Source organism: Triticum dicoccoides, chromosome 5A (genome assembly GCF_002162155.2).
Source record: "Triticum dicoccoides isolate Atlit2015 ecotype Zavitan chromosome 5A, WEW_v2.0, whole genome shotgun sequence".
In the NCBI taxonomy this organism is placed as follows: Eukaryota; Viridiplantae; Streptophyta; class Magnoliopsida; order Poales; family Poaceae; genus Triticum; species Triticum dicoccoides.
Window position 1 is genome coordinate 383,550,482 of NC_041388.1, and position 11,760 is coordinate 383,562,241.

The 11,760-nt window shown below is 47.1% G+C and overlaps 1 long non-coding RNA gene across 1 annotated transcript in view; it reads right to left on the bottom strand.

Annotated features, from left to right (window-relative positions):
- Window positions 1-10,025: 10,025 nt before the first annotated feature.
- The window catches only part of LOC119301668, a 6,616-nt gene continuing 4,881 nt past the window's right edge, over window positions 10,026-11,760 (bottom strand). Inside the window, exon 3 of the long non-coding RNA XR_005147142.1 lies at window positions 10,026-10,075. This is a non-coding gene — a long non-coding RNA (uncharacterized LOC119301668). The remainder of the gene's footprint in view (window positions 10,076-11,760) is intronic.

Consider the following 11,760-nt stretch of genomic DNA (forward strand, 5'->3'; position numbering starts at 1 on the left):
GGTCTGCTTGTTGGTGCACTCGTAGGACTTGTGGCCTCGGCCTCCGCAAGTGAAACACTTGAAGGAACTTGTCTTGACGGTCTCATCGGTTGGGGTTGATGATGATGAAGCTCTCGGCTTGAAGTTGCTCATAGGAGGATGACTTGTAGTTGACGAAGCTTTCTTGGAATTCGGCTTGTCGGTGTTGGAAGTAGACATTCTTGTAGGCGGTGTTGGAGTCGTTGAGGCATGGTTATGGGAGAAACCATAGGACTTGGATGAGAACTTGGCGTACTTGAAGTCATCTTGGACTTGGCGTTCCGCTTTGGTAGCTTGGTGCACGAGCTCGATGAGAGTTGAGTATGGTTGGAAGTCGGCGATCTTCTTGATAGGGTGATTGAGTCCATTCAAGAAACGTGCCATAGTTTGCTCATCATCTTCCGTCACATTGGCTCTTATCATTGCAATCTCCATCTCCTTGTAGTAATCTTCAACGCTCTTTGTTCCTTGCTTGAGTTGTTGGAGTTTCTTGAAGAGGTCGCGGTTGTAGTAGGTAGGCACGAAGCGTGCTCTCATGACATCCTTCATTTGTGCCCAAGTAGTGATGGGTGGATCACCTCTTGCCTCGCGGCACTCAATGACTTGTTCCCACCAAATGAGGACATAGTCTTGGAACTCAAGGGATGCCATCGCGATCTTCTTCTCTTCTTCATAATTGTGCAAACGGAAGATCTTGTCGACTTTCAATGCCCATGAAAGGTATTCTTCGGGATCGTTGCTTCCGTTGAACTTGGGCATGGTGAACTTGAGCTTGCCGTAGCGTTGCTCTTCATTGTGTTGGGGTCGGGGATGATGACGCCCATGTTGTAGATGATTGTTCAACTCATGGTGCACTTGTCGCGGAGGGTTGTCAATCTCGTGTTGCTCTTGTCGCGGAGTATTCCCGGTGTTTTCATGCTCTTGATGAACTTGATGGTCTTGGCGAACTTGTGGAGGAGCGCGTCAAGCTCGAGGAGGAATTTGACGATTCATGCGAGCTTGAAGTCGTCGTTCGAGAATTTCTTCGCGAAGTGCTTCCTCTTCTTCACGGGCTTGACGGCCTCGGTCGGCAACGGCTCGACTCGCATCGCGTAGAGCTTGTTGCGCCTCAAGTGCTTGAGCGTCACGGAGTTGTTGTTCTTTACGTTGAGCCTCAACATCTTGTGCATTTTGGTGTAGACACGCGCGTTCTTCCTCTTCATGTTGGCGTTGTTGTTGCCGTTCTCGAGCTAGCGCAAAGGCTTCTTCGGCTTGACGCCATCGGCGCTCTTGAGAGTCGGTGTCTCGAAGTGGATTGAGGTGTGCTTGACGGTCGGTGCGCGCGGCTCGACGAAGAGTGTTCGATGTCGGTGTACTTGAGCCGGAGAGGGTAAAGTCGGAATGGTGACTTGAACGGCTCCTTCTTGAAGTGGAGGAAGCGCAGTTGAGCAACAAAGCGCGAATCTCATCCATCCTTGCGTCATTTTCTTGCTTGTGATTGTCGAGGTTGTTGTCAAAGTAGTCCCTTGTACGTTGCTCGGAGAGTCATAAGTCGGCGGCAAGGTTGTCGATGCGTTCACTCATAGCTTGTTGCTCTTGATGTAAAGCACGTTGTGCACCAAAGAGGTGACTCTTGGTGACGAAGGAGTTCATGTCGTCATCTTGCTCCATGAAGAGTGGGTTGGTAGAAGTACTTGGCCTATCCATCATTCCAAGACAAATGTGAGTGGTAGAAAGAGAAGAACGAATACCAAATGTACCTTGACCGAGCACAATTGGTACGAGTTCTTGTCGGTTTCTCACACCTACACAAGTAAAAGCTTTTGGTGGAGCTTGGTTAGGATGGTGACACAAAAATTTGATGTAATTGTAAGTGAGCTTCAATAATGTTGGAAAAGATTCGCAAGATGCAATGTAACAAGTAGACCAAGCGTATAAGGTACACGGAAACACACGCGCAAAAAGATAAGTGGGGTTGTGCAACCAAGGATGAGCCAAAGTGTGGAATCCACAAAAAATGCTCTTGTTGCACAACACTAGAGAGACGCTAGCACGATTGCACGATAGGCGGATACAAGAACTTGTGCACAACCTACTTAGCAAAAATGCAACGACTTCTATCCCAAATATTTTGTATGCAAGGTGTGGCTATGATACGATCCAAGATGATCGAGTATGACAATCTTAATGTTGTAGGATGCTATGGTTCTTGCTTAAAAGCTCTTTGCGTATCTTTCCTCTTTGCTTAAAAGCTTGTTTGGCTCTTTGATGTTTGAGCTCTTTTCTCATGCAATGCTTGATGAACCAAGATAGCAAGTTAGTATGCGATGACAATTTGGTGACACAAGAGATGATACCAATATAGGCAACAATGACGGATGTATGCTATGGGAAGTATGATCACTAATGTGCACAAGTCTCGTTGCCGGCAATACTCAAAGACTAGTCTCGATGGGTAAGCAACGCAAATGAGTAAGGCTATGATGGCTATCAATGTAATGGCAAGAGTGATATGTCCAATACCAAGATGAGGTTACCGGTCTTGCTTCCGGTATGGTGTCAAAATGGTGGCACGAATACCAAGTCGTAGTCGAGGTGGTCGTTGTTGATGACGCGTCCGTGGCGAAGATGAGCGGCGGTGGTGTCGATCTCGAACCGTACCTAAATAGCCGAAACACAAAAGGATATGGTACCGCAACTCAAATTCTCAAACCTCGAAGTGGCAACACGTGTCGGAGTGTGAAACGGGCACAAAAAGGGGGTAGTATGCGGAAGTGGTGATGGTGTATAAGTGGTTGGCAAAGATGCCAGTCGGTTTCAACTGAAACTGGGTGGGGCGGTAGTACCGCTTGTGAAGGCGGTGGTACCGTTTGGTGTCTTAGCGGTAGTTCCGCTCGTGGGGGCGGTAGTACCATTGGGGTCGGGAAGATCGCAAAATCTGAATCGGGGATGGGTTTTTGGGACGGAAAAGGATGATTTCGTAGTCGAAATTCGAGTGATTTCAAGGAAGGAAAGTGGAGGGAAAATGGGGAGATGCTAGATCCACTTGAAACCAAAAAAATTGGGGCTATTTTTGGTGGGGATTTTCGAATTAGGACGAAAAACCAATAAAATTAGGCTAGAAACACAACGGGGAGGCTCCGAAATCGTGATCAACCTTACTCATGATACCAAGATGATGTAGGGTAGAGGCCCTATAGGCCGATCTTTTCACGAAAGGAGCGGATCCCAATGATGAACATGAAGAACACGGGGAAAAAGACGAGGGGCAACACAAGAGAATCACTGAAACCAAACAAGAACAAGTCACACATGTGCTAGATCCTCGGATACATAGAACGATACATGAATCCACGATCAACTAAGGACGATACAAAAGGGTAGCCGGTTCTTCTCCGAGAGGAGGTCTTGAATCCACAAGGGGATCTTCCCATAAAGGGGTCTTGAATCCAAAGTGGATCTTCTCCGAAGAGGCTGCGGTCTCTCACGAGGAGTAGATCCGATGTGGATGAGCGAAGCTCTATCTCTAAGTATGAGCTAAACCAACGCTAACCCTAGAAAGTTGTACGGGATAGAGTATTTATAGTCTAGGTAACGAAAGGGTACACGGGCCTTGGCCCAAGTGATTGTGCGCAGGCAGGGCCGGTAGTACCGGTCAAGGGGGCGGTTGTTCCGCTGGGAGCTCATGCAGGACGGAAGTACCGGTCCTGGAAGGCGGTAGTTCCGCTGGGAGGTCTGGTGCTGGCTTGCGGAGATGGACGTCGAAGGGGCCAGCAGTTGCACCGGTTGTCGGGGCGGCAGTACCAGTCTTTTGGTAGTTACCGGTACATCCGGTGTAGTGCCGGCCTTGCACCGCTCGATCACAGAAGGCAGACCGGTTGTTGGGCGGTGGTCGGCCGTTTGTTCCGGTCCTTCAGGGCTGGGCAAAATGTCTCCATGCTCTTGATGTCCATCTTGCACCGTTCCATTTCCTTGGTTGCTTATATGGTACCTAAGCACACAGAGCAACTCCGATTGAGGTAGTAGCCATGTCTCACGTGGGTCAAAGGGAAGTTCAACAAGGAGAGAGTTAACCTCGTTCTCGATGGTTCTCGCACGGGCTCTTGTCATGGGTGCAAGTGGTGTCGTGGGAGATGTAGGTAGGTCCATGGGGATGGCCTTGGGATGCTCCGCATCACATGGTTACTCAACTGCAGTTGCCATGTATGGTCTGATCTAATGTAGTTGTCATGATTTCATAACTTTAGGAGTTGCCACATACTAAGACTAGAAAGTTGAGAGAGTTGTCATGTGCTCACAAGCATGCTAGAGTAGTTGCCATGTAAAAAGGAAGAGTTGCCATCTGCTTACGTGCACGTTAGGGTAGTTGTCATGTACATGCACGTTAAGGCAGTTGCCATGTACCATGCAAAAATATATGGCAACTCGGTAAAAGAGAGTTGTCATCTGCTTACGTGCACATTAGGCAGTTGCCGTGTACCCTGCAAAACACATGGCAAACTCGGGTAAAAAAGGAGAGTTGCCACCTGCTTATAAAGCACACTAGGGGCAGTTGCCATGTGCACTGCAAAACACATGACAACTAGCAGCTTGGGTGTGGGAGAGGAGACGGGCGTGTGGGTGAGATGGCAAATGCCCACACACTAGCCCTTGTGTGTGCGTTCAAAGTGGCGTGTGGGCGAACTGCTGAACGCCCACACACCAGCCCTTCCTATGTGGTGAAACAGTCGTGTGGGCGACCGGCTGAACGTCCACACACCAGACCAGTCCTACATGGCACTAGAAACATGTCAAGATTCGTGCGCTTACGAACGGACACGGATCCATGCGTGTGGGCGAGATGCAAACGCCCACACGTATGGACCTTAACATTTTCATAAATTTATGGTTAAAGTTGGACTTCAAGAAATGCGGACGCACTATATTTTAAAATGGAGGGAGTACTACCGACTACTGCATCCTGCGTCAGCTATAATGCTAATATCGACGGGAGCAAAACGACCGGACAGATATCAATCACATCGGTCGAAAAAGGTTCCGCGGGGCGCGCGGTGTTGCACGAAGCGGATGGCGGGTTTGACTTTGTCTGCTTTCGCCGCGTCGGAGGTGGCACGAGGCTTCAGTGCGTGTGCGGGAAGTGTCGTTTGGTACGAGTAAGATTTTCCCTCTGGCTCGCTGGATGCGTCCGGTTTGATTTCGTCAACAAGGCACGCGCGAGGGCTGCTTTCTAAACCAAGCAGCGATAATCAATGGGGATCCATCCTACGCGGCGCGTCCTGGCTCGTTTTTTTAGCAATTGCGTTTGCCTCTTTCGTAAGCTAGGGACGCCACGCCAACGACGCTACCGTGCTCGTATCTTCGCACCCAAACACACAAGAGCTCTCCCCTAGTCCACGCTCCATCATGTGAAATCGCGTCTAGTCTATCGGGGGCCTCTAATCATGCACGGAGGGCCACATGTCGTCCATCGATCGTTCTCAAAGCTTCAAAGCGATTAGAAAAACATATTTTGTCGAAAAGGGCGACGCCAGGCTCTAGCGGACCGACCCAATTCGATTCTCCGAAGGTCGCCTAGCAGCCACTTGATTTAGTTGGTATATATCAGCCATACAATTAGCCCTTGATTGAGTCAACTCACGCGCCCCTGTTATTCCATGAGCTCTTGGACACTCACGGCACCTCCTCCTCCCCCACTTATCAATGGTGAAGTCCCGGCTAGGGGGTCTATCACCACGTCGTCTTTCCGCCAGATGGGCCAAGCCAAGGACTCCCACGTTGATTCACTAATGGATCGCGTCGAGGTGGCCCACAGTGAATAAAGAAAAGCTTTTGTAGATTTGAAGTACACACCCCAAGACAGTAAAAATCGTCTACAACATGTTCTTCTTGTTGAAATATGAGATGGGCCTAGAGCTCATATGACAATTTCAGATTTGGTCTCTAAGGGCCCATTGAGGTGGCATGATAAGGTGATGGAAAGTTTAGTCCCATCCCGGAAGTGGAAGGAAAGTTGGAGTGGTTTATAAGGGATCCTCTCCCTCCAAATAGTTGTTTTGGAGGACGACTCTCTTGGGTCTCGGTATCCTCCTCGTTTCTTTCCATCTGGATTCACACCACGCATTTATTACCCCTTGTATTCTCTCTTATAAGTCACTATCCTGATGTGTATAAGGTTGCCGTATAGCACGGCATGGCCCATATCTGCTATGCCAGCTGGTTGTACTTGATACCCCTTCAAACAAATCATGCACCAAGAGTTGGTAGGTTTTGAGCAGGTACATGGGCCATTAAGAGGCACGACGACCTGGTTGGAACCAAAACATTATTATCGTAAGTAAACAGCTGTGATCGAATCATGCTAATTAATTATTTTTCATGTAGCATGGCCCATGGTTATAAGTTGAGGTAAATTTGAAAAATCGACGTAGGCAGCTAGATTCAAAGTTTAACCCGTTATCAAGCACAGAAGCCACACGTAGGTTACGAGGCAAATATTCAGTACCTATAGTTAGTTCTAATTAGGTCAGTTGTTTAGTGTTAAAAAGGTGTCACTTAAGCATTGTCGCCACCTGTACGAGACCTGGCACATATTCTCCGTTGGATTCCTGCATCACCATCACTAAAGAAATCCTGCGACTGGTTTTTGAATCTCTCACTGAAACAACGTCGTGGATTAGCTGATCATTCATTGAGATAGTTATTGCATGGCAGGCCACCGCCCACCTCCCCAACTGCACGCTGTAAATCAGCCACCAAAAGGACTCTCTCCCGTCTACTGGTCTTCTTCCCCATAGGCTTAGGTTCGACCCGTTGAAAGTAAGCATTCCATCATTTTAAAATCAGTTCGAACTTAAGATCATCGACCTGAATGGATCATCATAACAACGAACCAGACATATGTGAATAGATTCTTCATCGACGATCATATCACAAGTTGATACCAGACACACAAACAGGTTGTCAACTAATAATTGACTTAATAGTACAGTACACAATATTCAGTTCTACCATTCAGGTATGAAACAACTCAATCATGTCTACAGTATTTCCTTGCCACAACTGCTCCTCCTGTGACCAAGCACACCACAATTTGAACACTTAGGAGCTTTCCTAGGAGGTTTTGGGATGTCGCCGCGGTCAGGGCAAGTGGTACTCTTATGACCTTCCTTTCGACAAATCTTACAGAACCTAGAGCGTTTCACAGGCTTCTCATAAGGCGGCTTGTCCCGGCTTGTGGTTGGCCTTCCCATGGCTCTTTCCCGTGTAGGGGCGCTGATCGAAGAGACGACGTCATCATCTCCATCTAACTCACCTTCTCCCATTCCATCTGCTAGTGCTGCAGCTTCCTTATCTGCAACACCCATACCGTCTCGTTCAGCAGAGATCGGTGCCAGCTTTGCTTTAGCTTGTTGCAGCAGTAGCATGGCTGCTTCATAAGACTGTACATTTGCATCACCCATTCGAACAAGCTCTAGGTCGGATAAATAAAGCTTGGTGTGTCTTGTGGTATCTGATTTGGGTCGCCCTTGATCGTTCTGATACATTACTAGATCCTCAGGGAGTATGTCCCGCGCATCCCTAGTCCAATGCTTGACAACATGTTTCGCTAGGATCTCGCCAATACGGAGATGTAGTATAACCTGACAATCCAATCCCATTATTGATTGACAATGATCTTGTGTAATAAAAATCAGCACGACAAATTTAATGGAGTTTGACGGAATTACCTTGATCGCATGGCAGCAAAGCATCCAAGAGTGGGCAAAGAACCCACACTCACACATGAATTCATCCTTCGTCTCGTTTGTTTCCACCTTGAGTGTTTTTACACTCACACAGGAACCCACACTCATCCCAGAGTGTTTTTACACGACTCTCTTCATCAACTTGGACGTTGTAAGTAAAATCATTATTTGCTGCTTTCAGATCCTGGAGTAGACTTATTGTCTTGGTTGCGTCATTGTCCGATTGCTCCCTGCTCAACTTGCCACACAAAGTGTGCAAAGCCCTCTTGGTGAATGGTACATTTTCCAATGTGCCAAAAAAACTTCCAACAATGTTGTACACTTTGCTGAGACTAACATTATTCTCCCTAAGTTGTTGTACCAGATTTCGAGTGTACCTGTCAATGTGCCTATGAGATTTCCTATGCAACTTCTCTCCGCAAGTCAGTGACACCCGGTGGTTGTGAAGTGCACGGTGCTCGCATATATACCAACCATTGTCAGACGATCTCAACAACCTGATCATCGCTGTACACTCGCACCTGGTGGACCTGCTGTTTTTTTAACGGGCTTCCCCTGTGAGACATTAATCATGAAATGAGACCCATTTTTTTGACGACCAACAATAAATGAATTATATTGTGAATTATAATGGGGTGAAACATACCGCGCAGGCACAAACGATTTCCTGCATGCACTTCATTCGGTGAACGTTCAAACGGCTCTTTGCGAACCTAACCCCGAATCCGCTTTCCCATGAATATAGGTTGTAGAATTCGTAAGCCTCGTCACTACACCACGACACTACATTGACGACATGCATGAAACACCCTCGATGCGACTATATCTCCCACGTGTCGAGGCATGACTTAGAGGCATAATCGCATTGAAGGCATATGTCGCAAGTTAGGCAATCTTCACAACATCCCATGTAATATAGGTAATAAAAGGGGAGATAACATAGTTGGCTTACACTCGCCACGTCAATCAAGTACATAAATAACATTACACCATCCAAACACTCATGGCCCGACTACGGCGCCAAAATAAAAGATAACCCAACATGCGACACGGTCCCGATCACCCCCAACTGGGCACCACTACTGATCATCAGAAAAGGAAACATAATAACGTTGAGAGTCCTCGTCGAACTCCCACTTGAGCTCAAGCGCGTCTCCTGGAGCGGAATCATCAAGCCCTGCATCTGGTGTAATAGTAATCTGTGAGCCACAGGAACTCAGCAATCTCGCACCCTCGCGATCAAGACTATTTAAGCTTATAGGTAAGGCGAGGTAAATATATGTGGAGCTGCAGCACGCGACTAGCAAAATATGGTGGCTAACTTATTCCCAAAAGAGAGCGAGAAGAGGAGGCAAAGCGCGAGCGAGAAACTAGAGAGCAACCTGCGCAAACATTACTCCAACACCGTGTCCACCTCCCGGACTCCGCCGAGAAGAGGCCATCACGGTAACACACTCGGTTGATTCATTTTAATTAATTAAGGTTCAAGTTATCTACAAGCGGACATTAACAAATTCCCATCTGCCCATAACCGCGGGCACGGCTTTCGAAAGTTCAAATCCCTGCAGGGGAGTCCCAACTTAGCCCATGACAATCTCTCACGGTCAACGAAGGAATAGACCTCCTCCCAAGACGTTCCGATCAGACTCGGTATCTCGGTTCTTCAAGACACTTCGACAGGTTAAAACAAGACCAGCCCGGGGGGGGTTAAATAATGATGATCCTTGAGTCTGCACAACCCAAGGAAAAGAAAAGGCTAGGTGGCAAATGATAAAACCAAGGTTGGGCATTGCTGGAAAAACTTTAATCAAGGCGAACTATCAAGGGGTTCCCATTATAACCCAACCGCATAAGGAACGCAAAATCCGAGAACATAACACCGATATGACGGAAACTAGGACGGCAAGAGTGGAACAAAACACTAGGCGAGAGGCCGAGCCTTCCACCCTTTACCAAGTATATAGATGCATTAAGATAACATAGCAATATAATGATACCCCAACAAGTAAATAAATGTTCCAACAAGGAACGGCCTCCAATCTTCACCTGCAACTAGCAACACTATAAGAGGGGCTGAGCAAAGCGGTAACATAGCCAATCAACGGTTTGCTAGGACATGGCAGGTTAGAGGTTTGACATGGAAATTTGGGAGGCTTGAAAGAATGTGGTAGGCATCGTAGCATTGGCATAGCAAAAGAGCGAGCAAAACTAGCATAGCAAAGATAGTAGTGATTTCGAGGGTATGATCATCTTGCCTGCACAGTTGTCAGAGTTGACTGGATCCTCGAAAGCAAACTCAACGGGCTCCTCGTTAGCGAACTCGTCTCCCGGCTCTACCAAACAAAACAAACAAGAAACAAGGACACAATCAACCACGTGCAAGGATCAAACAACATGATGCAATGATGATATGCTATGCGGGATGCGATGCGGGATGCAAAATGCAAGATATGACAGGAAAAGCAAGAACCTGGCCTCAACTTGGAAAACCAAGTGTGCCACTGGAAATATGAGATGAAATCACTTGAAAACGATATAAAGAACGCCGGAATCGGAGTTACGGTTTGGAAATGGCAAGCGATTCAAATATGACCACGTTGTGCGATTTACAGCAAGTGGCCATCTAAATGCAATGAGATGAACATGCTACAGCACCCAAACATGACAACAAAATACATGGCAGGGATGCATACAAGATGCTTAACAAAAGTTTAGCACTGAGCTACGGCCAATTCATCCATTAACAGGTTCAAACAAACATGGCAAAATTGCATATGGCAAACAGATCTCAGACTTAGTGAAATTAACACTTGTCTGGAATTTCAGATCAGGTAGCACTCTTCGGAGCAACAAAACTACATGCTACAGGACCTGAACATGGCAAAGTAAAGCATAGCATGGAGCTACTCAAAGAGCTTAACAAAAGCCCCTTGGTGACCTTGAGCCAAAAGGGATCGGAAAATACAATTGCAAGCATGTGAACATAGCAAAAACATAATCAGTTTTCAGACTTAGTGAAAACTGGCACATGCTGAAATATAACTCAAGTAGGCATGTTTACGAGCTCGATGCACTCACTACGGAGCAAGTCATGAACAACCAAGCATACATCTATCAAGAACACACAAAATGCAAGCTAGACATGGGAAGAACAAAAGCATAGCATGCACGGATCAACTACAACATCATCGGCAATATTGCAAACAAGTTGACAATCTGCCTAGATTCACAAAGTAGCAAAAGTAGAGCTCGATTGACTCAAGCTAGGGTGCTCCATGATTGCAAACAAAGACATGGATGGATAGAGCACTACAAGATTAACAAAACATCCTTACTGATCATCCTCAAAAGAGGCACGAATCACTAGGAAACAACATGAACATATGGCCATAAGAAATAAACAGATCAAGGACTTAGTGGAAATGCTAAGTCCCTGAAAACAGAATTACCGAGTGCACCACTTTGTAAGCTCGTGCTAGTCACCACACACATCACAAAAATACATGAGTTGCACCTCTGGAAAGATGACAAAACCCTTAACCAAACATATGTAGAGCATCAGGGCATATCATGCACACATTAATCATGGCAAAAATGACAAAAAGCTAAATGGAGTAGCAGATCTGACAATTATCTCAAGTAGTCCTCTTCTAACAGCATTTCGGGCATCAAGATGAACTCAAATGAAAATAATGCAATGGAATGAAATGATGTACTCTCTAAGATGAACATTTTGATATGCTATATGCATGAATCGAAGCTACGGATGCAAAGTTACGAGGCTATGAACATGAGCACTTGGATCTGGGATTGCGGGACTTGGAAGAAAAACAACCTAGGGTTTACTGTTCATCCGGATCTAGATCGGGCACGCAAACCGAGGTTCACCGGATCCCTCGCCGGAGCTGCGACGGGGATCACCGGAGTGGAAGAGGCCGGAGTCGGGGACGAGGCCGGGGCGGTGGATGGCGGCGGCGGAGCTCGCCGGAGCGGTGGCGGCGGTGGCCGGCCGGCGCGG